Source organism: Camelus ferus, chromosome 32 (genome assembly GCF_009834535.1).
Source record: "Camelus ferus isolate YT-003-E chromosome 32, BCGSAC_Cfer_1.0, whole genome shotgun sequence".
Classification (NCBI taxonomy): Eukaryota; Metazoa; Chordata; class Mammalia; order Artiodactyla; family Camelidae; genus Camelus; species Camelus ferus.
This window is the reverse complement of record NC_045727.1, coordinates 22,266,592-22,276,595: the sequence shown is the minus strand read 5'-3', so window position 1 is coordinate 22,276,595 and position 10,004 is coordinate 22,266,592. Positions and strand designations below refer to the sequence as shown.

The following is a 10,004-nucleotide window of genomic DNA, read 5'->3' as shown; positions in this document are numbered from 1 at the left end:
TGTGTTACTCGAGGAATTTTCTCAAAGTGAACACAGCTTTGTCACCAACACCACGCTCAGAAAGGAGAATTTTGCCAGCTTCCCAGAAGTTCCCCTGGGCTCCAGACCCCAGCTCCCCCTGGCTAACTGCATCCCCCACTGGTGACGAGCTTTGGGCGGGTGTTGTCAACATCACTCCTGAAGTGCTCCCACCCGTTCCGACTCTCCCAGTGGGAATACAAGAGCTTGTTTCCCCACACCTTCCCCAGCGCTGGCTACAGCCAAACTTTTCCATCTTTGCCCATCCCATAGATTAGAAATAGTATGTCAGCACCGTTGTGGTTTAGACTTTTAAAATTATTAATAATGCTAAGCCTTTTTCTTCCCCGTTGTGTTTATTGACTTTTTCTGAGACACTTCTTCTGCTGTCTTGTTACAATAGTAAAAAAACAAAAACAAACAAAAAAAGAAAAACAAAAACAGCTGGTCTACCCATTGGAATCTGGCTTAGTGAATTACTGGAACACACTGGCAAGAGGACAGTCTGTTACTTGAAAAGAATGAAGTCCAGCTCTATTGTGCCACAAAATTATCGCCCAGACGTAAATTAAATGAAGAAGGCAAGAAACCAAAGCAGGTTTCTGACTGATAGGACCCAGTCTTGGTTAAAAAAATTTTTTTAAGTATATGGATCACAGAATTCTGGACCAGTATTTCAGAAATTGTTGACAGTGATTACCTCTGTCAATGGAGACAGAAGACACGATGAGAGAAGATTTTAACCTTTTGTTTCTTCGTAAATAAACTTTTTATTTGGAACATTTTTGATTTACAGAAAATTTGTAAAGATGGTACACAGAGGCTATGAGCCTAAAATTGCTCTAAAAATTGAAGTGTCTTCATTTTGTGGAGAAAAAAAAAGGGGGGGGTGGGTAGTGCAGAGAGTTCCTGGATGTCCCTCACCCAGTTCCACTCCCCCCAGTGCTGTCCTGTCTCCTCACCCAAAGCTCCAGGAAGGTACGATCATCGGCGCTCCGCGGTCTCCCTGGATCTCGCCTGTGTTCCCACTGACGTCCCTCTGGTCCCAGCATCCATCGGCCCCGCCCCACACTGCCTGCAGCCCTCGGGTCCCCTCACACACTTCTTGTCCAGCCCTTCCTCCTTTCCCGGGACCTCTGCTGACAGTGGGAGGCGTGCTGGTCAGGTGTGTTAGAGGCGCCCCCCGTCTGCGTTGCCGGATGGTTTTTCTCACGGTGAGACTGGGTGCGGGGGAGTTTGCCACAGAGGTGGCACGCCCTCCCCTTCACATCACCTCAGGGACCCCGGACACCCACCCGCGTGGTGCCCTGGGGGCGGCAGCCGTGACTCCCGCGGCGCCTCCCCGTCAAGGCACTGCCTGTCCCTTCCACCCTCTCCTCCGAAGTGAGCCTCCAAGCGCAGCCCCTCTCCCAGGGGCGGGGCGGGAGGGGGACGGTCTGCCACATCGTATGTGCCATTTCTCTTTTATGTTGGAGCCCTTCTGAGACATTGGCTCCTTCAATCTGTGCACATATTCCTCCTATAATTAAAAAAAAATCTATATATAGTCCCCCAAATGTGAACTGCTGGACAAAAATCAGGGCTAGGGCTCCTTGATATTTGATCAAAAGCACGCATTTCTGTTCTCCAGAAAAGAAAGTACACGCAGGCCACTGCCCGACGCCGGCAGGAGAGCTCCCGGGGATGCCACCAGTGCGTCGCGATAAGCACGGAGGCATCCCAGGTGAAGGCTCCGGACCGAGACCCCAGCCCCAAGCTGCAGAAGGCTGCCCGCCAGTGCCCGGGGGCCTGAGCGCGGGGCCGCGCGCTGCCCGGGCCAGGGGACCAGGGCAGCAGGGGCGCTGTCGGGAGCACTGACGAAACCCGAGACTCATTAGTTGCCCCCTCTGTGACCTTGGAAAAGCCTCTTAACTTCCATTGCCACATCCGTGGGGATCAAGAGAGCCTTCCGAGTCCTGCCTGCCTGCGTGGAAAGTATCTTTTGATGATTGATTAGCTAATGCTTGGAAACAGCCCGGGCGCTGGAAGCCAGCTCCCCAGAAAGTGCTAAGCAGTGTTATTAAAGGATCAAACAGGCGGGCTTTTGTGCGCGATGCCAAGATGATTTTGTTAAATTATGAAACTTGCTTTGATAAACTGCCTGGAGGTGCCAGCTGTGACATGCTTAATGTTTTTTCCCCCCTACTTCCCCGAGCTTATCGAATTATTTGTACACAATTTATTTTACTTTCATAGGGCATTAAATTGCTCTGAGACCTTGAAATATTTTTCTAGCCCATTCAAGAGATCTAGGTGCTGTCAGGAGAGTTTCTGATGAACTTTTGTCTTTAGGAGATGAAAGAGGGGGAGGATTCTGGAAATTGGGGGGGACCCACGGCACGGAAAAGTGGCTTTCAACTCTGTTTTAACCTGGGCCCTTTACATTTGCAGCTGTCACTCAAATGTCTTCATAGACTAGGCTGGAAGGAACCAGAGCGCGTTTAGCCATCTCTGTATCTTGGCCAGGAACATTTACTGGAAATTTTCTTACAGGAAATTTGAAATATATATATATATATAAAGAAAAATGTAATGAATCCCTGTGTACGTATTGGACAGCGTCAGTGAGCGTCAGTTCAGGGCCAATCTGGTACTATCTTTACCCTCGCTCACTCCATCTACCCTGTGGGTTATTTTGAAGCCAAGTCCAGACAGCACAGCATTTCATTTGAAAATAAGAAACATAATTTTTAGCAGGACAACAGAGTTGCAGCCACTTCTCCCCAGGACGTAACCAACCGTGGCATTAAAAAAACCTGCTCGGGGAGTTGAATCCTTGCCATTGTTCTAGTGGAGATGACGGTGGCTGGAACAACCCAGGCGTGGAAAGGGGACCACAGTCCTGGACGCTCAGCTGAAAGGGAGGGATGTCCCGACAGGCGGACCAATCCCTGGGCACCCCCACCACACCCCCACAGCGAAGCCCCGGTCCTAGGACAGCAAGCAGAATCGCTCTTCTCAGCTCATACGTGACATCACAGAGCCAGCCCTCCCTGCTCAGCTGGGCTGGTCCATGACCCCTCTTCCTTCAACATCCACCTGCAAAGCAGCGCCCTCCCTCTGCCTTTCCTTGGCCGCGGCTTTCAGAAGCTGATAGCAGCACCTTGCCCCAAGCATCACAGCTCTCACACGTTCCTGCGCACCAGAATCTCCTGGGCAGCTGCTTACAAACCTCACCTGCTCTCACACGTCACCGATGGATGTGTACCTGAAGGGGGCAACCTACAGGGAGGACAGCTAGTATCTGATTTTGAAACGCACATACTATTTGACCCTGAAATAGGACTCGGACTTAGGAAGGCTTGCCCACGTGACATCCACGTGGCATATGTATCATAGCCAAAGACTGGAGGCAGCCTACGTGGCCAGCCACGTGACAACATAAGGGAGGGCCCGTCCACACAGTGCAATACGGTGCAGGCATTTCAAGGGGTAAGGACTGATCTCCAGGATGTATGGTTAAGTGAATGAAGTAAAACACAGAACTGCATGAGCGGAGTGCTACCGTCTGAGGAGGGAAAGCAGAAGGTGTGTGCATGTATTCAAGTAGAGACAAGATGTACAGACGTGGGCACTTATATAACTACTCTCACAAAGGAGACAGAGCACATTTATACACATAGATTAGACACACACGTCACCATGTCCAACGGTTCTGCTCCCTGCAGGACAGGCCAAAATTCGGGAGATGAGGTGTTAGGGCAAGAGATGGTGACTGTATTCAGAAAGCCAGCAGACCGAGAAGATGGGGGACTCATGTCCCGAAGAGCCATCTTCCCCAAGTCAGAATCCAGGCTCTTTTTATACTAAAAAGGGGAGGGGGTGTGGTTGGTGGTTGTAGACTTCTTGGTGGCAGAATCCTTTGTCCTTGCAGCTGTCCACGTAGGTCAGGTCGTGGTGTCCCTGTAAACCTGCAGCAAAACACATGTTATTCTCTGTTCTGCAACTTTTTATCTCTAGATGAATGGGAAAGTGTTTCGTCCTTAAAGGTCAGAGCCTTGAGAAGGGGCTGTCCTGTGTGTTTCAGGCTCTGGGCAACGTTCTTTTACAGAAGGCGCAGAACCAGCCTGCCTCAGCCCAGGAGACAGAGCCCAGGGTCAGAGCCAAAGGAACAGATCTACTGCGGAGTCAGATTTTTCCTTCCCCGTTACATTTCAGCAGTTCCACATTATACGGGCAACCCACCAACTGTACCACACTTGTCTCCTTTCCTCCCTCTGCAGAGCGCTTTTATTAGTCACCAGATCTCTAATATGAAACATGTGCTTAAGGGAAAATAGTCCTGTGACTCTTTGTTTCTGCCTCCCGGTGTCTGATGTCTGCAGCTACAGACTGACAGAGATTAATGGGCAGTTAACCACGTGTGTTTTCTCTCGGCTTCAGGCCCTGCAAGTTTTCCGTTTCCAAGCAGTTGTGAACTTTTGGAGATGAGAGATACCCGGTGGATCCCGGCAGTGCCGAGCCAGGGGAAGCTGAAGGGGGAGGAAAATGGAGAGCTGTAATTATTGATACGAGGACTGAGATTTATTCAGCCATTACTGGGAGTCACACCCTACCCCAGGATCTTTGCACTTGCGATCTTATTCCATCCTATCAACAGTTCCATGGAAAGTGGACCACAAGCAGTCAGCTCTCTTTAGGGGATGAGGCCGACCAAGGGAGCTGAAATTAACCTGAGCGGGGACCATTTTTCTATTGGGTGCACAAAGTCTTGGATTTTTCCAAAATTTCAAAATGTGGGGATTTTTATAAAAATGAACTCTTAGTGATAGACGCAGCGTTGGAAAGAGGAACAGAAGATCCACTGTGGATTTGTTCCATCCCAGGCGCTGGCTGGACACAGCCGCGTTGTGCTGTCTGAGCTGACTTGTGTGATGCTCTGTGGGAGGCCTTATTATTATGTCCATTTTACACACATGGAAAGCGCATTATGAAGAGTCTAAAGGATGCAAATGTTTCTAGAGAGTAAATGTCGTAGAAACAGGCGCTCTGCGGGTCAAGCTGATTCTGTTTCTGAGTTTGAAGAGGCCAGGAAGTTTCACCACTCAGTTTAGTGGACACACACTTACCAGGGCCTGGGTTTAGGGAGCCAAACCCTGCAAGGCCTGAGGTGCCCTCAGCGGTGTTTAGTACAACTAGACTGGTCCTTAAGTTCTCCGCCACCTACTGCACGGGAAGGGGGACTGGCCTGCCTGTCCAGAACTCCCGGACATATCATAAAATGACTATTGTTGTTTTAAGCTGCTAAATGTTGGGGCAATTCTGTAATAAAGAAGAACACATCTAACTCTATATGAGATCTGTTCCTTTAGCTCCAACGCCGGGCTCGGTCTCCTGGACTGAGGCAGGCTGGTTCTACACCTTTTGTAAAAGAATGTTGCCCAGAGCCTGAAACACACAGGACAGCCCCTTCTCGAGGCTCTGACCTTCAAGGGTAGGACACTTCTCCAGTCATGGAGAGATAAAAAGCTGCAGGACAGAGAGTCACATGTGTCTTGTTGGAGGTTTGCAGGAACATCGTGACCTGACCTACGGGGACAGATGCAAGAACAAAGGATTCCGACACCAAGGACCTGCAACAACCAGCCACACCCCCTCCCTTTTTTAGTATAAAAGGAGCCTGAATTCTGACTTAGGGAAGATGGTTCTTTGGGACACTAGTCCCCCATCTTCTCGGTCTGCTGGCTTTCTGAATAAAGTCTCATTCCTTGCCCCAAAACCTCATCTCCCGATGTGTTGGCCTGTCGTGTGACAAGCAGAATGAGTCTGGACTTGGTGACAGTTCATCACACAGCAGCAGGTGAGCAGGACGGCAGGTACGGGGAGGAGGGCAGAAGGCTGGGCAGAGGCAGAGGCTGAGTGGCTGCACGGTCACTGGGAGCCCTCCCTACCCTTCGGGGGCCCTGAGGCTGGGATGGCCCTGCAGAGTTGTCCCAACTGGGGCACAGGACACGTCTTCATGCCCTGGCACTTACCAGTGACCAGCTGCCCGCAGGCCCCGTGGAGCAGCATGACCTCGGGTTGGGGGCTCTCTGTAGCCTGGAGATTGTAGAACCGTCACTGAGAGCGGAACAATCAGGAGCTGCTCATCACCCGTGTGAGGAAGAAGGGCTCTAGTCCAGAAAGGATGAGTCTGGTGGCCCAGTGGTCCACTCGGGCCCCAGGCTCTCAGGACAACTCTGATGCCTTTTTTGCAGTAGCTGTCAGATCCGCGCAGACCCATGGTGAGGAGACGGAGGGCCCTCGCTGCAGAAACAGCCTTGCAGGTCCTCAAAGGTTAAAAAGAGTGGCCCCACGTGACCCAGCAGTTCCTCTCCTAGATGTGCCCCACAGACAGGAAACCACACGTCCGCCCAGAAATGGGTACTCGAGCAGCAAGGCAGCCCCATTCCCACTGGCTCAAAGGTAGAAACAGCCCCAAATGTCCCTCCACCGACGATCTATGCACAAGGCATGCAACGGAGCACGGCTCAGCCCTAAAGAGGGGTGGAGCACGCGCCCGCCACACCGTGGATGAGCTTGGAGAACCTGGACAAAGGTTTAAGGATGGGCAAATCCATGGAGACAGAGATCAGTTAGCGGTTGCCGGGGCCAGCATTGGGGAGGGACCGTTGAGGGGTGGGACCTTCCCTTCTGGGGTGATGGCAATGGTCTAACATGAGACATGGTGGTGATGGCCGGACAGTTCTGAGAATAGAGTGAAAATCACCAAATTTTCCACCTTTAAAGCTGTGATGGTTTATGGATTCTCTCTCTATGTGTATATATTTACTTTGTATTTATATATTTTACATTTATATTTTATATATTTATGTATTTCATATTTACATATTTATGTATCATATATGTTCATAGATTTAGAGAACATACACTATATATATATATATATATATATATATATATATATATATATATATAAATGAAAGGCTTAAAGGCAGAATGCGGGGGCTGAAAGCTCGACTCTGCCACTCACTGACTGTATGACTGCAAGTACGTTTCGTGACCTCTCTGGGCCTCTGTTTCTTCGTCTGCAAAGTGGGGGCAGTGGCCGGGCCCCCACATGGAGCACAGAAGTCAAGTGGTCGGTAAATGTGGGCGATGCTCAGCTCAGTGATGCGTGTGCAGCCCGTGACCCAGAAGTGTCCGCTCTTCCCTCTCCGCATCCCATCCCTGCCATCCCCACCCAGACCCCGTCTTCTGGACCTGGGCCCCTGCACACAGCTCATCTCCTGCTTCACCTGGAGGGGGCTGCTCTCCGGGGCCGGGGCCGGCGCTGCCCTGACAGACAGAGGATACAGAGCTGCAGAGAAGAGCCCAGGCTTTGGGATCAGGGCTTCTTCCGGGTCCCGGCTCTGCCACCTTCCAGCTGTACCACCCTGGTCAAGGCAGCTTCTTTCCTGAGTCTGCTTTTGCCCAGGTGTAGATGGGAATCATAAAAATGAAAACCATAGAGGGTTACTGATAAGGTAATGAACATGTATAAAGCAAGTCGTGAGAACAGACAAGCGGGACTGGGGTGAACACTGAAACACATTCTCAGTGATGGCTATTGCTAACTCTCTCCTCCCCTTTTCCTCTTCCTGGACCACATGCATCCACAGTCAGACTTCAGCAAGCCATTTAGAAGGACTTCTCAGTGCCAGCGATGACCCTTTCAATTTCACCCTCATTACCACACCGTTTGAGAAATGAGGAAACTGAGGCCCAGAGAGGTTCAGCCACCGCCTCAGGGTCACACAGCTAGCAGGGGCCACACCAGGTCTGCAGGCTGGAAGCCACTGCAGTTTCCACTGTTCCAGTGTTGTCCAAGTGCCGGTATGTCCCTCTGTTGGCACACAGAGATCTTAGCTGGAATGCAGGTAGATATTATTACATACAGACTCCTGCCTTTACAACATTAACAGGAAAAACATTTGCACTTAACTCCACGTGGCTATTTCACAGATATTCTTGTTTAGAGTGAAGCCAAGATAGAAAGTTAAGCTGAAAGTTTTTAAGGATTCATATTAAGTAAATCATATTGAGAATTTTAACGGCATTTTTGTCCCTTTGCCCATAAACTGGAATCACCATATGGGTCTGCAGTTTCCGCCTGGAAAGGTTTCCTGCACACAGCGCACGGCTTTCGGTGCTAAGACGTCTAACAATTGGGCAAATGACCAGAAGGAAATACACCGGTGGGGGTGGGGGAGGAGCAGATTGGCATTTCCGTCCCAACCTGGAACCAGTGACTCACTTCGGTGCATCATCTGAGATTTTAAAAACTCAAACGCAGAAAGGGTTTGAAAAGATCCTGCCTCTGTGTTTCGTCTGGAAGAGGAGGAAGCAGCCTGGAATCAGAAATCATGGCTTTCGGTTTCCCAGGTCCTGCCCACTCTGTCCAGCTCACTCCTCCCGTCCTCTCTCCCACCCTGTCCTCACCTGCTCATCCTTCTCCCGGCCGCGCAGCCAGCGAACAGGAGGACGAGGCAATCCGGGAACCAGGAAAGGTGTGGAGGGATCTGTGTCCCCAGGACGCCCCGCCAGCCCAACCTGTCATCCCCGGTTTCTTGATAGCCAATTAGAGGGTAATCTAAAATCTGCTTTTTGGGGCAGCTGGTAGGTGAGTTTCTCCAAGAAGATTTCTGAGTTCCTGTAACAACTCTGTTGAATTCTAACAACCTGCTCTCTAAATGACCTTTAAATGCTGTCTTAACCATACCAGCGATTAACGATGATAATAATAAATAATAATAATAAATAATAGCTAATAAGTATCCAACTCTGTGCCAGGCATAAAGCGAGCATGTTGCCAGCATTCCCTCCTTAATTTGCACCCCAGTCTTAGAAGGCAGAGGATGAAGGCCCCCCCCTTTAGGGCTCGGAGAAAGTCACCTGGTCGGGGGCAGAGTCAGGGCTGGAACGCACCACCGGGAAGGCAGACTCCTGCCGGCAGGCGGGGCACCGTCCTGGAGCTGAGGGCGCGGCCCAGGTCCCAGGGCCTCACACGGCCCCCAGGGAGCATGTGGGCGGGGCGCAGGGAGCACTGGGTGAGCAGTGAAGGGACATCTGGCTCTGGCACGCCTCCTGATGCAGACCTTCCTGGAGACAAGCCAGGAGCTGTGGCAGGAGGGTGATCGCCAACGCATTTCGGGGCTGGCTCTGCTCTTCATGGGCCAGCGAGCTCAGCATGAGAAGTTATCAGTTCTAAGTCCACCCATGGGTGCAGCTGACCCTGAAGTCAGTCGGTCAGCAGCCCCCAGGACGGCCCCTCCCGGGCGCCCTGCTGCGGGCGGCCGCCTCCCACCCCCGCGAGCGGGGCGTCGGGGCTCACACGGCCATCCCGGCGTGAGCTGCTCACCCTTCCGCCCTGGCTGACCCGCTGGCGCCTTTCTTGTGAGCAGCAGGGGCGACGCCGTGACGAGAGAGAGGCTTGCGGGCTTCAAAGAGCAGGCGGGCCCGACGGACGGCCGGGGCTGCCCTGTTCAGCCGCGCGGGCTCCGCGCTCCCCGCCGGGCTGGTCCCCGGGCCGGGCAGAGCCTCTGGGCCCCGCGGGGAGGCAGCCCCGCAGCAGAGCCCCCGGGAGGCCCGGCCGCGCGGCCCTGGGGCCTCCGCTGGGCGCTGCTCTTTTCTCCCCCTGGAAACAGGCCCCGGATGCCGGGGGCGGGGGCGGGGCCTGTCCCAGGCTGGAGGTCAGCGGAGAGCAGAGCCTCGCATTGTCTGAAGTCCACCGCAGTCTATTAAGGCACGAAGCCCGGGCGAACGAGACCGCGCGGCCGCGCTTACTTTTATTTCTCTGATCGCAGAGGGTGTAACCACCAAAAGAAATGGGGCCCATCCAGAATGTCAGGATTTCTTCCGAAAAATCCAGGCAACTTTTGCAAGAAAATACGGTATTGACATTGGTTACTAAGAGCTACTTGCTCTTTCTAATGCAAAGGGTGAATTTTGCTTCGATGCCATCGACC

General features: G+C 52.1%; 1 long non-coding RNA gene across 5 annotated transcripts; it reads right to left on the bottom strand.

Annotated features, from left to right (window-relative positions):
* Positions 1 to 755: 755 nt before the first annotated feature.
* LOC106729638 lies at positions 756 to 9,670 on the bottom strand. Of its 5 annotated transcripts, none has more exons than XR_004316603.1 (5): positions 8,294 to 9,670; positions 7,736 to 7,882; positions 7,296 to 7,460; positions 6,033 to 6,326; positions 756 to 1,537 (listed from the first exon to the last, which is right to left on the bottom strand). It is a non-coding gene; the product is annotated as an uncharacterized LOC106729638 (long non-coding RNA). The 5 variants fall into 5 exon arrangements; XR_004316602.1 differs by having other exon boundaries at positions 7,296 to 7,882; positions 8,294 to 9,138; positions 9,398 to 9,670; XR_001366046.2 differs by having other exon boundaries at positions 7,296 to 7,905.
* Between the last annotated feature and the right edge of the window lie 334 nt (positions 9,671 to 10,004).